This window comes from Anomaloglossus baeobatrachus, chromosome 4 (genome assembly GCF_048569485.1).
Source record: "Anomaloglossus baeobatrachus isolate aAnoBae1 chromosome 4, aAnoBae1.hap1, whole genome shotgun sequence".
NCBI lineage: Eukaryota > Metazoa > Chordata > Amphibia > Anura > Aromobatidae > Anomaloglossus > Anomaloglossus baeobatrachus.
The window spans coordinates 659,098,471-659,118,893 of record NC_134356.1 but is presented as its reverse complement, the minus strand read 5'-3'; the positions used below and the strand labels follow the sequence as shown (position 1 = coordinate 659,118,893).

The 20,423-nt window shown below is 43.0% G+C and overlaps 1 protein-coding gene across 2 annotated transcripts in view; it reads left to right on the top strand.

Moving 5' to 3' along the window:
* The window catches only part of LOC142304286 (potassium channel subfamily T member 2-like), a 266,854-nt gene that overhangs the window by 21,123 nt on the left and 225,308 nt on the right, over positions 1 to 20,423 (top strand). The gene's annotated exons all lie outside the window — the stretch shown is intronic.

Below are 20,423 nucleotides of genomic sequence, written 5' to 3'. Positions count from 1 at the left end.
GGTGGGACGCAGGTAAGATCTGTTCATCGTTCCCGGGGTGTCACACGGAGCGATGTGTGCTGCCCCGGGTATGATGAACAACCAGCGCAAAGAAGAATAAACCATTTTTTAAAAATGAACGATGTGTCAACGATACACGATTTGTAACCGATTTGCGATCGTTCTGAGACGCTCGTAGGTATCACACGGGACGACGTCACAAAAACCGTGACCCCGACGACATATCGCACGATAGATCGTCTCATGTGACGCCCGCATTAAGGTAAAGTAAATGTTGGAAAAGAGGGAGAGGAGGGGGATGCAGCTGCAATTTCTTATTTTTCACTGTTTGTAAGACTCTATACTCTGAACAAGATTATAGGGCCACTTAGTGTGTACAGGGACACATAATGGCATATTAGGATATATGTTAGATGTCTTATGTTAAATGTTTGAAATAAGGAGAGGAGGGGGATGCAGCTGCAGTTTATTTTTCATTGTTTGTCAGACACTACACTCTGAACAAGAAAAGCGATTCCGGCAGCTAAATAGGAAAGGGTTCTTTACAGTTAGAGCAGTCAGACTAAAATAAACGCTGGAGAGGAGGGGGATGCAGCTGCAGTTTCTTATTTTTTACTGTTTGTGAGACTCTACAGGCTGAAGATTATAGGGCCACTTAGTGTGTACAGGAACACCCAATGGCATATTAGTATATTTGCTAGATGTCTTATGTTAAAGGGATCTGTCCTAACATTGTAGCGCTAGGGGTGGCAATATAGGAAGTGAATCTGGAAACTTGTAAGAAATGGTCCAAGGCTCTGCAACATACAAAGACAAAAGTATTATGGGTGTTATAAGTTAGGTAGGAAGCCCTTTTAATTTTGTTCTTGGGCTCCGAACTATGTGGGCATTAGGATGGTGGTCGGGGTCTCCGAGTCGGAGATAGCCCACCCTTATCTGTGTAAGCTTGCAATGAAATCTGCTATACAACTCACTGCCTGTCCCTTTAGCACAGACTTGTTTGTCTGAAAGGGAGGGGCCTAAAACAAGGTAATAAGAGCTGAGGTTTATGGACAAAAAAGCTGAAGCTGTAGTAGGTTTAAATACATAAAAGAAGGGAAGAAAATAGTTTCAAAGCCAGCGTCTTAATGTTGGCGCTTGACTCGCACAGTTGAGGAAGGTCCATGCTTCTCTTGGAGGTATTGTGTTCTGCCTCGTTGGGTCACACTGTGACGTCTCCATTGTGTTAGTGCAGTACATGGTGTTAACCTAAATGAAAGACCAGGATGTACCCCTGGAAAAGTACGACTGATTAGAGGAAAGACGCGCAATGCTCCAGCTTGGCCTGAACACAAGACAGATGTTTCTCTTGTCGAGAGGGCAAAGTGTCATTCACGATGGCTCGGTGCCCAGACAGTTGACTTCTTTAATCTTAAAGGCTACATGTTCTTCTTACTAGAAGAGAATCCTTTATCCCAGAGCAGGAATAAAGAATGAAAGTCATGTGAAGGTGTACACATTGATGTCTATCTTTAGGATTAAGCATTAATGTTTGAAAATTGGGAGGATCACCTCCAGGCTGCCCCTCATCAGCAATGCTCGCCCCTCGGTAAATGCACCTCCGGCACTAAAACGTAGCCTCATTCACGTTGGCTCAGCCATATATACATATTACTGTACTCCACCAAGGACGGCCGCACTTTCCTTTTTCTTCTGGTCACTAATAATCAAAGATGGTTGATCCTAAGGAATAAGATGGCCCATTTCTTCATTAGCAAGCAGCCATGTATGTTGTAGATTTTTTGAAGGGTTCTGGAATTTTTGAATTTTATCGCCCAAGGTAGATATATATATATAGATATGGGAAAAGCTAAAAATTATTAATTCAAAAGTGAAAAAAAATTAAAAAACATAAACAATGTAGTCATATTAACATGTAGAACAATCATAGAGAAACGGGGGCAGCAGAAAAAAGGTAGACAAAAAGGAGAAGGGATAAGCCAGAAGAAGAAAGGGCGGACCAATTGGAGAAAGGATAAGCCAGAAGAAGAAAGGACAGACCAATTGGAGAAAGGATAAGCCAGAAGAAGGAGGAATAAGACAGAAGAAGAAAGGGCAGACCATAAGAAAGGATAAGCCAGAAGAAGGAGGAATAAGACAGAAGAAGAAAGGGCAGACCATAAGAAAGGACAAGCCAGAAGAAGGAGGAATAAGACAGAAGAAGAAAGGGCAGACCATAAGAAAGGATAAGCCAGAAGAAGAAGTGGTAAGCCAGAAGAAGAAGGGATAAGCCAGAAGAAGAAGGGATAAGCCAGAACAAAGAGGAAAAAGAGAAGAAGGAAGATCAGCCAGAAGAAGGACAGATCATATGAAAGGATAAGCCAGAAGAAGGAGGAATAAGACAGAAGAAGAAAGGGCAGACCATGAGAAAGGATAAGCCAGAAGAAGGAGGAATAAGACAGAAGAAGAAAGGGCAGACCATAAGAAAGGATAAGCCAGAAGAAGGAGGAATAAGACAGAAGAAGAAAGGGCAGACCATGAGAAAGAATAAGCCAGAAGAAGGAGGAATAAGACAGAAGAAGAAAGGGCAGACCATAAGAAAGGATAAGCCAGAAGAAGGAGGAATAAGACAGAAGAAGAAAGGGCAGACCGTAAGAAAGGATAAGCCAGAAGAAGAAGTGGTAAGCCAGAAGAAGAAGGGATAAGCCAGAACAAAGAGGAAAAAGAGAAGAAGGAAGATCAGCCAGAAGAAGGACAGATCATATGAAAGGATAAGCCGGAAAAAGAATTGATAAGCCAGAAGAAGAATGGATAAGCCAGAAGGAGAATGGATAAGCCAGAAGAAGAATGGATAAGCCAGAAGGAGAATGGATAAGCCAGAAGAAGAATGGATAAGCCAGAAGAAGAAAAGTGAAGAAAGATAAGCCAGAAGAAAGGTCAGATCAAAACAAGAAAAGAATAAGCCAGATGAAGAAGAGATAAGAAAGAAGAAGAAAGCATAAGCCACAAGAAGGAGGGATAAGAAAGGAGATGAAAGGGCTGGCCAAAAAGGGGAAAGGATAAGCCAGAAGATGGGATAAGGCAGAAAAAGAAAGGGCTAGCCAAAACAGAAGGGACACGATAAAAAAGAAGAGATAAGCCAGAAGGAGAACAGGTAAGCCAGAAAAAATAAAGAGTAGCCCAGAAGAAGAAACTGTAGCCCAAAAGAAGAAAGGGTATAGGAATAGGAGAAATGGTAGCCTAGAAATAGAAAGAGTAGCCTTGAAGAAGAAACGGTAGACCAAAAGGGCAAAGACTAGACCAAATGATGCAAGGATAGGCCAGAAGAACCTCTTAGATCCCAAAAGCAAGCAATATTTCCTCACATGTAGCTTCTTATTTTCTTACTATTTTACATTGATTTGAGGCACGTGTAGCATTGGGAGTCCCTACGGGTTTTGCCCCTGAATTACCTCTTAGGATCCCGGATGCACTGTAGGTCTGATGGTCTGAACCGACAACATCCTCGATCCCTTTGATCACAATCAATCACAAGAATGAGCCTGTTTAGTGTTTGTGTGAAGAGGGCCTATATAGAGGAGGCAATCTTAAGACTTTGGACTACGAGGGGAGACACAACCAGGCGGGAAGGCCAGACACAGCCATTTTGTTTCCCGCAATAGCCCACTCCATTTTCCCTGAAGAAAAGGGCTTTTCCATATAACGATGCTCTGCACTGAGAGTTAAAGGCCCCGTCATGTATCATTGATAATTTTATGAAAGGGTTTGACTATTTTGGAGCAGCTCCTTCAGTGGGGAAATCTATGTCTCATCTTACGAATCTTCACGCGTAATAATTTAAAAGATATGCAAATTTTTTGCTATTTTTTTTTTAAATATACCAAAGCATGAAAAATAAAATAAAGCAACTTTGCAAGTAGTCTAAATATTAACTATGGTTTTCTGTGTGCATCTCCTATGCAAACCTACAGTGGAGAAAATAAGTATTTGATACGCTGACGATTTTGAAAGTTTTCCCACCTACAAAGAATGGAGAGGTCTGACATTTTTATTGTAGGTAACTTCAACTGTGACATACAGAATATAAAAAAATACAGAAAATCATATTGTATGATTTTTAAATAATTAATTTGCATTTTATTGCATGAAATAAGTATTTGATCACCGACAAACCAGCAGGAATTCTGCTCTTACAGACCTGTTATTATTTCTCCTACTCTGCCCTCATTATCTGTATCAATTGCACCTGTTTTAACTCATTACCTGTATAACTGACACCTGTACACACAATCAATCACACTCCAACCTCTCCACCAAGACAAAAGAGTTGTCTAAGGACACAAGGGACAAAATTGTAGGCCTGCACAAGGCTGGGATGGGCTACAGGATAATAGGCAAGCAGCTTGGTGAGAAGGCAACAACTGTTGGTGCAATTATTACAAAATGGAAGAAACACAAGACTGTCAGTCTTACTCAGTCTGGGGCTCCATGCAAGATCTCACCTCGTGGGACAAGGATGATTCTGAGAAAGGTCAGGAATCAGCCCAGAACTACATGGAAGGATCTAGTCAATGACCTGAAGAGAGCTGAGACCACCGTCTCAAAGATTACCATTACTACCACCCTACGTTGTCATGGATTAAAATCCTGCAGGGCACGCAAGGTCCCCCTCCTCACACCAGCACATATCCAAGCCCGTTTGACGCTCACCAAATACCATCATGGATGATCCAGAAAAAGCATGAGAGAAGGTCCAGTGGTCAGATGAAACCAAAATAGAACTTTTTGGTATCAACTCCACTGGAAAAAGAAAAAAGGTTGAGTATAAGCCCAAGAACATCGCCGCAATCGTAAAGCATGGGGGTGGGAACATCATACTTTGGAGGTGCTTTTCTGTAAAGGGGACTGGAGGACTTCACCATAGGGAACGGAGGATGGATGAGGTCATGTATCGAGAGATTTTGGCCAACAACTTCCTTCCCCCAGTAAGAGCATTGAAGATTTTAAGATGGGTCGTAGATGGATCTTGACAAAGACCCAAAACACGCAGCCAGGGCAACTAAGAAGCAGCTCTGTAAGAAACATTTCAAGGTCCTGGAGTGGCCTAGCCAGTCTCCAGACCTGAACCCTATAGAAAATCTTTGGAGGAGCTGAAACCTCAATGTTGCCAAGAGACAGCCCCGAAACCTGAAGGATCTAGAGATCTGTATGAAGGCGTGACCTGAAAGATCCGGAGAAGATCTGTATGGAAGAGTCGCCAGAATCCCTGCTGGATTGTGTGCATACCTGGACATGGTTCCATTCTTTGTAGGTGGGAAAAATTGCAAAATCGGCAGCGTATCAAATACTTATGTTTCCCACTATATGTATGGCCACGATTGTTTCTGGAATCATCGGTTTCTCCCTTTTCCCCACTTTTTTTGCATTTAAATCCTGATTTTAACAGATATATTCTAAATCAAGACAGTTGTAAGAGTCTCTCGCTTATGGGACCTCCATGATCTACTGTAATCTGTAGGAATACCTGGAATCATGTGCTCAATTTCTGGACAGCGCTCCCGCAGGAGAAAACACATTCATAACCTGTTTCGCTGAAAATAAGACCTACCCCAAAAAAAAAAATCTCTAGTAGAATTTTGGGAACTTTTTTTCTTTTTAATATGCTTAAATTATAAGCCCTACTCAAAAAATAAGCCCTATTGTGGTGCCATAAGGAAGTGTCCGAGCCGCTAAAAAAGGTAAAAAATTGAGCAAAGAAAGCAGACATCCCCCAACAGAAAGCCCTAAAAGAAAGCAGACAACCCCAAAAGAAAACAGAAAACCCCGTAAAGAAAACAAACACCCAAAAGAAAGACCTTTTCAAAAGAAAGCAGACACCCCTAAAGAAAACCGAAACCCCCAAAACAACGCAGACACCCCAAAAAGAAAGCAGATACCCCCAAAAGAAAGCAGACACCTCTAAAAGAAACAGAAACCCCCATAAGAAAGCAGACACCCCTAAAAAAAAACAGAAACCCTCAAAAGAAAACAGAATCCCCCAAAAAAGCAAACACCCCCATAAGAAAGCAGAAATCCCCAAAAGAAAATAGAAACCCCCAAAAGACAGCAGACACCCCCAATAGCAAGCAGGTACCCCCAAAAGAAAGCAGACACCTCTAAAATAAAACAGAAACCCCCAAAACAAAGCTGACACCCCAAAAAGAAAGTAGACGCCCGCAAAAGAAAGCAGACATCCCCAACACAAAGCTGACACCCCCAAAACAAAGCTGACACCTCCAAAACAAAGCTGACCCCACCAAAAAGTAGACCCCCCATAAAAACGAAACTCACTCACCAGACCCCAAATAATCACAGTTGGCAAGTGCTGATGGTGGATGGGCTCTCACACAGAGATCTGCGTCACTGGGTACCAGTATTGCTCCTGGCGAGTGGTGCTGTTGCTTCCAGTCACCAGGGGGAGCCATCCGCTGTAAAACACAGGGGGGCCTGACAGCGGCACAGATCTGTATGTGAGAGCCCATTCACTTGCCAACTCTCATTGTTTGGGGGCAATGTATGGACATTCTGGATCTTCTGTAGACTATTTTAACGTCTGGCTAATAATATGAGGAGGGGTTTACTAAATATAAATCACACTTTCTTCATAATATTGGTGCTCTTAGCAAACACGTGACACAAATAAATCTAACAAACAGTGCCACCTTTTCTGCAGTTTGTATGTGGCACTGCACCTCAGGTCTATTCACTTCTGTGGAGTTAAGCTGCAATACCGGCCACAACCTGTAGGAATGGTGGCGCTGTTTTTCTTTTTTAAATTTTAAAGGAGAAGTCAAGTTTTTCCTGATCTTTATGTTGTGAGCAGATGTGTGCGCAATGGTGATGCTCAGGTGTCGGTGAGCACCTGGTTGTCCTCGTGATTATCTCTTATCAGGATACAGAGCGGAAATCAATATTAACGGCGGCTGCCATCGAGGTAATAAATTCAGGACCGAGGAGAGCAACCGAGAGAGTTTCCATGGAAATGCCGGGGCTTAGCATCCCGGAGAGACCCTGATATCAATGTAATTCTCATTTTTACTGCCAGATCCAATGCCGCAGACAGCTCGGAAAAGACTGACTAAGGTACGCACCTCTCGGAGCCTAATAAATCTGCTGCCAGCGACGCCGGGGTCAATTGCAACCACTGCAGCTCATTAGCGAGCCGTCCCAATGGAGTCTGGACCATACAGTGGATTACGTAACCGCCAATGCTTTGCTATTATGGGAGGTCATTAACATCCCTCTAATTAATTACTGTGGTAAAGAACTCATACTCTGTTTCCATTCAATTTTGCAAAGCTGCAGTGCAAAGCATGGAGGACAGAGCAACTGTCTTCATCCCAATAGACAATGCAGTGGCGGGTACAGGCTGTAGGCAGGGCTGTGGGTTCGGGAAGCCAAACCTGCGACTCAGACTCCTCAATTTCCCTTGCAACGACTCCGATTCCCACATATATTGCTTATATTTAAGTGAAAAACTTATTGTAGTACAATGTGAACATCAGACATTTAATCATTTTTATGATACAATAATCAAGATATTTAGATACAACATAAAATATATTTATTGGAATACAACTTTAGAACACAAAAAACTGTAATAAATTGTAAATATTTAATACACTATGCAATAGATTTTATATATATATATATATATATATATATATATATATATATATATATATATATATATATATATATATATATATATATGCTGTATATACAGTTTATATATATATATATATATATATATATATATATATATATATATATATATAAAATAACACTATGTAATACACTATGTAAGGGGCAAAAAACAGTTTTCAACAAAAACATAGTAAATAACATTTGTGCAGTCTATGAATTTGTTGTAGGAAATAGAATTGCCTCCATCAGATCCTCCTTCGCAGATGACCTCAAATCTGACCTAATAATTTTAAGGCTAGAGAACAACCTCTCTACAGTACAGTAACTTGGGTTGGAGGCAAAGCTGTAACCACATGGGCAACATCTCTAACAATTTCCGGGTATAAATGAATTGCCTCATGCACAGTCAGTTTTGATGAACGGTTGAATTTTTCTATTTCTTTGACCAGATTTTACTTTCTCTCAATTTGTAGGAGATGGAGTGCAATCTTTTTCCTTGTGGTAATGCTTTGCCTGCTCCATGTTATCCAAATACTTGTCAAAAGATAAACTCCTCATCTGATGAGGATGAAGATATGGCAGCAGTAGCACTGTCAGGCCCCAAGTCCTCTTGCGCCTGGCAGTCCTGCAGCCGCTCATCCTAACTGCTACCTCAGTCAGAGCTTCTTTACCTTTAGTAAGCTGTTTATCACCAAGCAGTATACGATGACTTGGGTCCACATAAACAGCTGCCAGAAGAATTTGATTTTCCAATAGCTGTGTCTCTCTCCGTTTCATTGAAGCAGAAATGCCATCTGCGATTAAACCTCCTTTTGGGACAGGCAAAATAGCAAGTTCTTCCACTCCCTTATGAAAATGCAAGGAGTTAAATCCTTAGCTTGTAATTTTTTTAGTCATGGTAAATGGGTGTTTAAGCAATTCCTTCAATTCAGCCACCTGTGTCCATTGACCTTCATTTAGGGTTACCTTTGGGTTCACCATATCTATAAGAAATGGTTTTAGTTCAAGCAATCGCTCAGTCATTAAATAAGTGCTGCCTCACCGAGTGGCTTGATCAACAATTGCCCCTTTCCCAGCACGTCTCTTCAAGATGGAATCAATTTTAGGGGTTCTGGTGGCAATAACCAATTTCCTCACTTTTGCAATCAGATTTCCAGCATGTCCCTCTTGTAGACTCTCTTATTGCCAGCTGCAGCGAGTGCACAACACAGCGCATGTGATGAATAGGAACGTGTTTTGAAGCAGCTTCAACAAGATCTAATCCTAAAGTATCATTTTGCTGTTCTTCTGTTGTAATATCTGTTTGTTCCTCAGTTACATGAGCAGCGCTGTGGCTCCATCTCACACATACTGAACCCTACATTTCCTTCTAGCTGTTGTTCATTGCTCTCATTCATCAGTGTAATTGTACTTATCATGTGTGAAGCATTGTCCATTATTTTTCTAATCTGCTTTTGCTATTGAAAATACAGTATCTATGAGCTCAAAAATCTTTCAGGTGATGCGGTTTTTTAAAAAGCTGAAAAACGTATCCTGCAAAAACGCTGTGTGTGAATGTAGCCTTAGATCAGGAATAGAACAGCCATTTATAGGACATTTCATAACTTTCCCAAATTCCTATGAAAAAATATTCACCACATTCTGCATTGCACTCCTGCCCCCAATCTAATATATAAAGCTCAGTGTATGTGTGTGTGTGTGTGTGTGTGTATGTGTGTGTATGTGTGTGTGTGTGTATGTCCGCTAAAGGAATCTGCACCTTTGCATTTACAATCACGAAATTTTGCACAGATGCCTCATGTGACTCAGGGAACGTCATAGACTATGTTTGGGCGGAAAAATTTAACCCTGTGCTTTCCAGTTACTCTACAAAAATCCTGAAGCCATTAAACTGAATGGAGGTGGGAGCTATAAATAGCAACTGTCAGTGGTTGCTATAGGAACAAAATAAACTGTTAGTATACGAAGCTTATGTGTGAGGTAAAAAGATGTCGGTGGTAAGACTGATAAAGAGAGACACAGAAACAGAGACAGACTGGGCAAAGAGACAGACCTGGAAAGAGGCAGACCTGGAAAGAGGCAGACCTGGAAAGAGACAGCTGGGCAAAGAAACAGACCGGGCAAAGAGACAGCTGGGCAAAGAAACAGACCGGGCAAAGAGACAGCTGGGCAAAGAAACAGACCGGGCAAAGAGACAGCTGGGCAAAGAGACAGACGTGCAAAGAGACAGACATGGAAAGAGACAGACCTAGAAAGAGAGAGTCCAGGAAAGATACAGACCTGGAAAAAGCCAGACCTAGAAAGAGACAGTCCAGGAAAGAGACAGACCGGGAAAGAGACAGACCGGGAAAGAGACAGACCTGGAAAGAGACAGCCGGGCAAAGAGACAGCCGGGCAAAGAAACAGACCGGGCAAAGAGACAGCTGGGCAAAGAGACAGACGTGCAAAGAGACAGACATGGAAAGAGACAGACCTAGAAAGAGACAGTCCAGGAAAGATACAGACCTGGAAAAAGCCAGACCTAGAAAGAGACAGTCCAGGAAAGAGACAGACCGGGAAAGAGACAGACCGGGAAAGAGACAGACCGGAAAAGAAACAGACCGGGAAAGAGACAGACCGGGAAAGAGACAGTCCAGGAAAGAGACAGTCCAGGAAAGAGACAGTCCAGGAAAGAGACAGTCCGGGAAAGAGACAGTCCGGGAAAGAGACAGACCGGGAAAGAGACAGATCTGGAAAGAGACTGTCCAGGAAAGAGACTGTCCAGGAAAGAGACAGATCTGAAAAGAGACTATCCAGGAAAGAGACAGACCGGGAAAGAGACAGATCTGGAAAGAGACAGCCCTGGAAAGAGACAGATGGGGAAAGAGACAGCCGTGCAAAGAGACAACCCGGCAAAGAGACAGACTTGGAAAGGGACAGACCTGAAAAGGGACAGGCCTGGAAAGGGACAGACCGGGAAAGAAACAGACCAGAAAAAAGACAGACCAGGAAAGAGACAGACCTAGAAACAGACAGCCGGGCAAAAAGACAGCCGGGCAAAAAGACAGCCGGGCAAAAAGACAGCCGGGTAAAAAGACAGCCGGATAAAGAGACAAACGAGCAAAGAGACAAAGACAGAGAGAGACAGACAGATAAAGAGATTGAGACAGATAGACTGATGCAAATACAGACAGAGAGATAGAAACAGACAAGGAAAGAGACAGACAGCGACAGACAGAGACTGGGAGAGAGACAGAGAGACAGTTACTATCCCGGGCAACGCCGGGTTCTACAGCTAGTCTATTATATATTTTAGGAGTCAGAGTCGGTCCATTTTATACAGACTCTGACTCCACACCCCTGGGAACACCGGACCACCATTCTTAGTCATCCTGCCCTCCTGTGAGGTTACACGCTGTTCTTTTAATTTTATCTTTTTACTAAGTTATAACTTAAGAGTGAAGATCTAGGAACCTTTTATAAGATCAAACACTTTAATTTATTTCACATTAGAACATGATGTTTTACCGGAGTCTCCGATAAGTGATCTCCGCAACAGATGTTCCATTACCCTTTATATTACTGTGAAGAGAACGGAGCGGCCATGGGGGGATCTGCCAAATCTGGGGTTCTCTCTGTCCAGCTACATAGTGCGGAGCTATGGGCACACGTCCCGATACTGCACGCCAGACCCTCGTACCACCTTCTGTTACTGACACTTTACATTGACTTTAACACTGCCCCATAAATACTAACATAGAGTCAATACTAACTACTATAATACTGCCCCTATGTACAAGAATATAACTACTATAATACTGCCCCCTATGTACAAGAATATAACTACTATAATACTGCCCCCTATGTACAAGAATATAACTACTATAATACTGTCCCCTATGTACAAGAATATAACTACTATAATACTGCCCCTATGTACAAGAATATAACTACTATAATACTGCCCCCTATGTACAAGAATATAACTACTATAATACTGTCCCCTATGTACAAGAATATAACTACTATAATACTGCCCCTATGTACAAGAATATAACTACTATAATACTGCCCCTATATACAAGAATATAACTACTATAATACTGTTCCCCTATGTACGAGAATATAACTACTATAATACTGCTCCCTATGTACAAGAATATAACTACTATAATACTGCTCCTATGTACAAGAATACAACTACTATAATACTGCCCTCTATGTACAAGAATATAACTACTATAATACTGCCCCTATGTACAGGAATATAACTGCTATAATACTGGCCCCTATGTACAGGAATACAACTGCTATAATACTGTAATACTGCTCCCATGTACAAGAATACAACTACTATAATACTGCCCCTATGTACAAGAATATAGCTACTATAATACTGCTCCTATGTACAAGAATATAACTACTATAATACTGCTCCTATGTAGAAGAATATAGCTACTATAATACTGATGTTAGTCCCAGCATTTTGATAGCTAGTTTTGCACATACATGCTGCAGAGGTGGCTGTCAATCAAAGTGTCGGGGTGTGGTTACAGTAGTGAGCGGTGACTGTTCTTTGCATGCCTACATTACTGATAGACAGCCAGCAGAATTGTAATGTTATTTACCTGCAAATTAACCCCATATCTGCAGGTAAATAGCATTTTTCAAGGTGACAGGTTTTTGCATAAAGCAGAAAACATTCCCTTTCCCATCACTGTGTCTTTTCTCCCCGCTCCTGAGCCGCCTCTTATATGTGGAGGTAATGGCAGGCTTCCGGTCGGATGTTGCGCGCAGACAATCGAGCCGTGGATAAGACATGGGGTTGGCGGTGTAGGATGTGTGTTTTGGCTTCTATGAAATCTGCTGTTTGTGTTTGGAGACGTTATCGGCTGTCAGGCATCTGCGCTGTATTTGCATAAATGTCTTATCTACCATTATCCGCAGACCGTGTTTGTGCTGACGCGTCGTGGCTTCATCTGTCACCTGTGTATTCCCACCACCACCGTCACCAGAAAAATGCCGGCTTCCTGATCAACACGAGGGCACACATGCCAGCCAGGGCTTTAGGAAGGATGAATGACTGTGACTGAGCTGATGACTATGACTGAGCTGATGACTGTGACTGAGCTGATGACTATGACTGAGCTGATGACTATGACTGAGCTGATGACTATGACTGAGCTATTGACTATGACTGAGCTGATGACTATGACTGAGCTATTGACTATGACTGAGCTGATGACTATGACTGAGCTGATGACTGTGACTGAGCTGATGACTGTGACTGAGCTGATGACTATGACTGAGCTGATGACTGTGACTGAGCTGATGACTATGACTGAGCTATTGACTATAACTGAGCTGATGACTATGACTGAGCTGATGACTATGGCTGAGCTATTGACTGTGACTGAGCTGATGACTATGACTGAGCTGATGACTGTGACTGAGCTGATGACTATGACTGAGCTGATGACTGTGACTGAGCTGATGACTGTGACTGAGCTGATGACTATGACTGAGCTGATGACTGTGACTGAGCTGATGACTGTGACTGAGCTGATGACTGTGACTGAGCTGATGACTATGACTGAGCTGATGACTGTGACTGAGCTGATGACTATGACTGAGCTATTGACTATGACTGAGCTGATGACTATGACTGAGCTGATGACTATGACTGAGCTGATGACTGTGACTGAGCTGATGACTGTGACCGAGCTGATGACTATGACTGAGCTGATGACTGTGACTGAGCTGATGACTGTGACTGAGCTGATGACTATGACTGAGCTATTGACTATGACTGAGCTGATGACTATGACTGAGCTGATGACTGTGACTGAGCTGATGACTATGACTGAGCTGATGACTGTGACTGAGCTGATGACTGTGACTGAGCTGATGACTATGACTGAGCTGATGACTATGACTGAGCTATTGACTATGACTGAGCTGATGACTGTGACTGAGCTGATGACTGTGACTGAGCTGATGACTATGACTGAGCTGATGACTGTGACTGAGCTGATGACTATGACTGAGCTGATGACTATGACTGAGCTGATGACTATGACTGAGCTGATGACTGTGACTGAGCTGATGACTATGACTGAGCTGATGACTATGACTGAGCTGATGACTATGACTGAGCTGATGACTGTGACTGAGCTGATGACTATGACTGAGCTGATGACTATGACTGAGCTATTGACTATGACTGAGCTGATGACTGTGACTGAGCTGATGACTATGACTGAGCTGATGACTGTGACTGAGCTGATGACTGTGACTGAGCTGATGACTATGACTGAGCTATTGACTATGACTGAGCTGATGACTATGACTGAGCTGATGACTATGACTGAGCTGATGACTATGACTGAGCTGATGACTGTGACTGAGCTGATGACTATGACTGAGCTGATGACTATGACTGAGCTATTGACTATGACTGAGCTGATGACTATGACTGAGCTGATGACTATGACTGAGCTGATGACTGTGACTGAGCTGATGACTGTGACTGAGCTGATGACTATGACTGAGCTATTGACTATGACTGAGCTGATGACTATGACTGAGCTGATGACTATGACTGAGCTGATGACTGTGACTGAGCTGATGACTGTGACTGAGCTGATGACTATGACTGAGCTATTGACTATGACTGAGCTGATGACTATGACTGAGCTGATGACTGTGACTGAGCTGATGACTATGACTGAGCTGATGACTATGACTGAGCTATTGACTATGACTGAGCTGATGACTATGGCTGAGCTGATGACTATGACTGAGCTGATGACTGTGACTGAGCTGATGACTGTGACTGAGCTGATGACTGTGACTGAGCTGATGACTATGACTGAGCTGATGACTATGACTGAGCTATTGACTATGACTGAGCTGATGACTATGACTGAGCTGATGACTGTGACTGAGCTGATGACTATGACTGAGCTGATGACTATGACTGAGCTATTGACTATGACTGAGCTGATGACTATGACTGAGCTGATGACTATGGCTGAGCTGATGACTATGACTGAGCTGATGACTGTGACTGAGCTGATGACTATGACTGAGCTATTGACTATGACTGAGCTGATGACTATGACTGAGCTGATGACTATGGCTGAGCTGATGACTATGACTGAGCTGATGACTATGACTGAGCTGATGACTATGACTGAGCTATTGACTATGACTGAGCTATTGACTATGACTGAGCTGATGACTATGACTGAGCTGATGACTGTGACTGAGCTATTGACTATGACTGAGCTGATGACTATGACTGAGCTATTGACTATGACTGAGCTATTGACTATGACTGAGCTGATGACTATGACTGAGCTGATGACTATGACTGAGCTGATGACTATGACTGAGCTGATGACTATGACTGAACTGATGACTGTGACTGAGCTGATGACTATGACTGAGCTATTGACTATGACTGAGCTGATGACTATGACTGAGCTGATGACTGTGACTGAGCTATTGACTATGACTGAGCTATTGACTATGACTGAGCTGATGACTATGACTGAGCTGATGACTATGACTGAGCTGATGACTATGACTGAGCTGATGACTGTGACTGAGCTGATGACTATGACTGAGCTGAAGACTATGACTGAGCTATTGACTATGACTGAGCTGATGACTATGACTGAGCTGATGACTATGACTGAGCTGATGACTGTGACTGAGCTGATGACTATGACTGAGCTGATGACTATGACTGAGCTGAAGACTATGACTGAGCTATTGACTATGACTGAGCTGATGACTATGACTGAGCTGATGACTATGACTGAGCTGAAGACTATGACTGAGCTATTGACTGTGATTGAGCTGATGACTATGACTGAGCTGATGACTGTGATTGAGCTGATGACTATGGCTGAGCTGATGACTATGACTGAGCTGATGACTATGACTGAGCTGATGACTATGACTGAGCTGATGACTGTGATTGAGCTGATGACTATGGCTGAGCTGATGACTATGACTGAGCTGATGACTATGACTGAGCTGATGACTATGACTGAGCTATTGACTATGACTGAGCTGATGACTATGACTGAACTGATGACTGTGACTGAGCTGATGACTGTGACTGAGCTGATGACTGTGACTGAGCTGATGACTGTGACTGAGCTGATGACTATGACTGAGCTGATGACTGTGACTGAGCTGATGACTGTGATTGAGCTGATGACTATGACTGAGCTGATGACTGTGATTGAGCTGATGACTATGGCTGAGCTGATGACTATGACTGAGCTGATGACTATGACTGAGCTGATGACTATGACTGAGCTATTGACTATGACTGAGCTGATGACTATGACTGAGCTGATGACTGTGACTGAGCTGATGACTGTGACTGAGCTGATGACTATGACTGAGCTGATGACTATGACTGAGCTGATGACTGTGATTGAGCTGATGACTATGGCTGAGCTGATGACTATGACTGAGCTGATGACTATGACTGAGCTGATGACTATGACTGAGCTATTGACTATGACTGAGCTGATGACTATGACTGAGCTGATGACTGTGACTGAGCTGATGACTGTGACTGAGCTGATGACTGTGACTGAGCTGATGACTGTGACTGAGCTGATGACTGTGACTGAGCTGATGACTATGACTGAGCTGATGACTGTGACTGAGCTGATGACTGTGACTGAGCTGATGACTATGACTGAGCTGATGACTGTGACTGAGCTGATGACTATGACTGAGCTGATGACTATGACTGAGCTGATGACTATGACTGAGCTGATGACTGTGACTGAGCTGATGACTATGACTGAGCTGATGACTATGACTGAGCTGATGACTGTGACTGAGCTGATGACTGTGACTGAGCTGATGACTATGACTGAGCTGATGACTGTGACTGAGCTGATGACTGTGACTGAGCTGATGACTATGACTGAGCTGATGACTGTGACTGAGCTGATGACTGTGACTGAGCTGATGACTATGACTGAGCTGATGACTGTGACTGAGCTGATGACTATGACTGAGCTGATGACTATGACTGAGCTGATGACTATGACTGAGCTGATGACTGTGACTGAGCTGATGACTGTGACTGAGCTGATGACTATGACTGAGCTGATGACTGTGACTGAGCTGATGACTATGACTGAGCTGATGACTGTGACTGAGCTGATGACTGTGACTGAGCTGATGACTATGACTGAGCTGATGACTGTGACTGAGCTGATGACTGTGACTGAGCTATTGACTATGACTGAGCTGATGACTATGACTGAGCTGATGACTGTGACTGAGCTGATGACTGTGACTGAGCTGATGACTGTGACTGAGCTGATGACTATGACTGAGCTGATGACTGTGACTGAGCTGATGACTGTGACTGAGCTATTGACTGTGACTGAGCTGATGACTGTGACTGAGCTGATGACTATGACTGAGCTGATGACTGTGACTGAGCTGATGACTATGACTGAGCTGATGACTATGACTGAGCTATTGACTATGACTGAGCTGATGACTATGACTGAACTGATGACTGTGACTGAGCTGATGACTGTGACTGAGCTGATGACTATGACTGAGCTATTGACTGTGACTGAGCTGATGACTGTGACTGAGCTGATGACTATGACTGAGCTGATGACTGTGACTGAGCTGATGACTGTGACTGAGCTGATGACTGTGACTGAGCTGATGACTGTGACTGAGCTGGTCACTGTGGCACAGGCCCGTCACCTGTAGGTCCTCCAGTCTCTGCATGGACAGAACGGTGGAGCAGGGATTTCACAGCTCCCTGCTCCACCATTGTCGTAAACTGTATCTGTGACTCGCAAACTCCCAGGTCAGCTCCTCAAATTTGGGGACTGTCCTGCTAGATCCGGGACAGTTGGAACATATGATATTGACAGATCCTGGTTGACGACTAGATCATGCTGCTTTAGATGAAATCCCTTATTAAGGACCATACACAACAAGCACGTTCTACCTATTGTGTCCCCCGCTTTTCCTCATAGATTGAGTCATGCGTGTGTTCCCCTCTGCGGAGACCTCTGTTCAGTCAAAAGGTCAAAACGTTTTATCGTTCACAGATCTACAACTTGTATTTCAGTAAATCTACTTTCTTTTAGTGCTGTAGGGGTTAAGGACTCTTGTGTTACTGTTTGTGTCTATTTTTCCTCTGTCTCCCTTCCCTTGTGTTATATTATTTTAGTGATGAGACTAATGTTCTTGCCGGCCTTCTCACCAGCCAGGGTGAGTTCAGGGCAAGCAAGGTACTAGGCACGTGACGGCGATGGGGGGGGGGGAATCCGTATAGGGGGGACGTTAGGGAGCGTAGGGTACAGACTCAGGTGAGTTGCAGGAGGTGCCCCCCTCTCCCTATCGTTAGTGCCTTCCTTCTATACCGTTCTCGTTGTTTCCCTACTGTTGTACTGCATGCTGAGTGTCTGTACGCTCCGGTGTGACCGTACACTTGCCAGCAGGACCGTCACTACTGTAACTGTTGAACTGTCTTACTTTGTATTGACTTTATTGTCTGTACATGTCCCAGCTGTCACGCTAGGGTCGGGGAAATACCAAGCGCACTTCGAAAGTGAAGGGAAGGGGAAGATGGTGACCCCTGACTGAACCTACCGCTGATCCTTGGGGTCCCTCACCACCCTAGATCGATTCCACATTTATGCGCCGAGCCGGATACCTGACCCTAGGTATCCCTAGTTCTGGACCCTAAATAGGGAACTGTTGGGATGAGCTTTTCGTCAACCCCACTAAACACTATAGAAGACAGAAGGAAGACACACGGGGGAAAAGCATGAGCTACTTATCATTTGATGACTCAGGCAGAAGTTCAGTAGAGCTTGCAGCAATTATACCACAGAGGAGTACAAGCCACCTGCTTGCAACCCTGGTTTGAAGGAACTGAAAATATCACCAGCACCAGTCCACAGACGTAAGGGGTATTTAAACACTAAGGGAATGATGGGTCCTAAAGAGGAGAGATGAAAATCCAACAGGAAAGCTACCTATACCAATGACTACTGACAGCAGGAAAGTCAGGGAGCATTCTGCGCAGCCAAACGCTGTGACCTTCTATGGCCAGAAACCACCTGACTGTCACCTGCGACACCAGCTTAATTATAAAGTGCTGTGGAATATGTTGGCGCTATATAAATAAAATGTATTATTATTAGTACAATATCTGTTTACTATGAAGATTTGTGAAATACAATATGGCCGACATTACATGTCCGATAAAACATTTTACCATCTGAAATTAAGACCGTATGGAAATATCTCTTAAACAATTCCAAAATGTCCACGATTGGATGAATCCTCACAAGCCGCCATCACATGTTGGGAATGTCCAGGCAAAATCAGGGCTGTGGGAAAGTATTCCTTACAGATCAAGCAGAGCCGCGATTCAGCTTTCCAACAATCCTGAATGGCAAATCTGCCTTATTATGCAGGAACATAGGCGATAAAGGGTTATATATCCCTGACAACCTTGTATCCTTACTTATTGCAAAGGTTTATATATCCCTGACAACCTTGTGGAAGCTGCATTGCATCCAGTCAGTCAGTCTTCACGTCGGCCATTTTGGATGTCGCCCTAGTTACCATTTTTAATTCTATTCGGGTCTTTTTTTTAGCTGTATCTGTTTCTAGGAAAGCTGGGTGACATCCAATATGGCCGATATTAGTTCACAAAGGAGTGAAACCCGGAGCTGAAGAGATGAAAATCTGATTGACAAGGATAGGCGGCCATTTTGTTTGTCATTCAGCTTTCTCAGAAGCAGCTATTACTGAGAAATGGAAAAAATATCATTCTTAAAGGGGATGTCCTCTACATTTTATCCTGAGAAATATTCTTAAAGGGGACGTCCTCTACAATTTAGCCTGAGAAATGGAGAAATATCATTCTTAAAGGGGATGTCCTCTACATTTTATCCTGAGAAATATTCTTAAAGGGGACGTCCGCTACAATTTAGCCTGAGAAATGGATAAATATCATTCCTAAAGGGGATGTCCTCTACATTTTATCCTGAGAAATATTCTTAAAGGGGACGTCCACTACATTTTATCCTGAGAAATGGAGAAATATCATTCTTAAAGGGGATGTCCTCCACATTTTATCCTGAGAAATATTCTTAAAGGGGACGTCCTCTACAATTTAGCCTGAGAAATGGAGAAATATCATTCTTAAAGGGGATGTCCTCTACATTTTATCCTGAGAAATATTCTTAAAGGGGACGTCCGCTACAATTTAGCCTGAGAAATGGATAAATATCATTCCTAAAGGGGATGTCCTCTACATTTTATCCTGAGAAATATTCTTAAAGGGGACGTCCACTACATTTTATCCTGAGAAATGGAGAAATATCATTCTTAAAGGGGATGTCCTCCACATTTTACCTGAGAAATGGAAAAATATCATTCTTAAAGGGGATGTCCTCTACATTTTATCCTGAGAAATTAATAAATATCATTTTTAAAGGGGACATCCTCAACATTTTATCCTGAGAAATATTCTTAAAGGGGACGTCCTCTACAATTTAGCCTGAGAAATGGAGAAATATCATTCTTAAAGGTGATGTCCTCTACATTTTATCCTGAGAAATATTCTTAAAGGGGACGTCCTCTACAATTTATCCTGAGAAATGGAGAAATATCATTCTGAAACGGGATGTCCTCCACATTTTACCTGAGAAATGGAAAAATATCATTCTTAAAGGGGATGTCCTCTACATTTT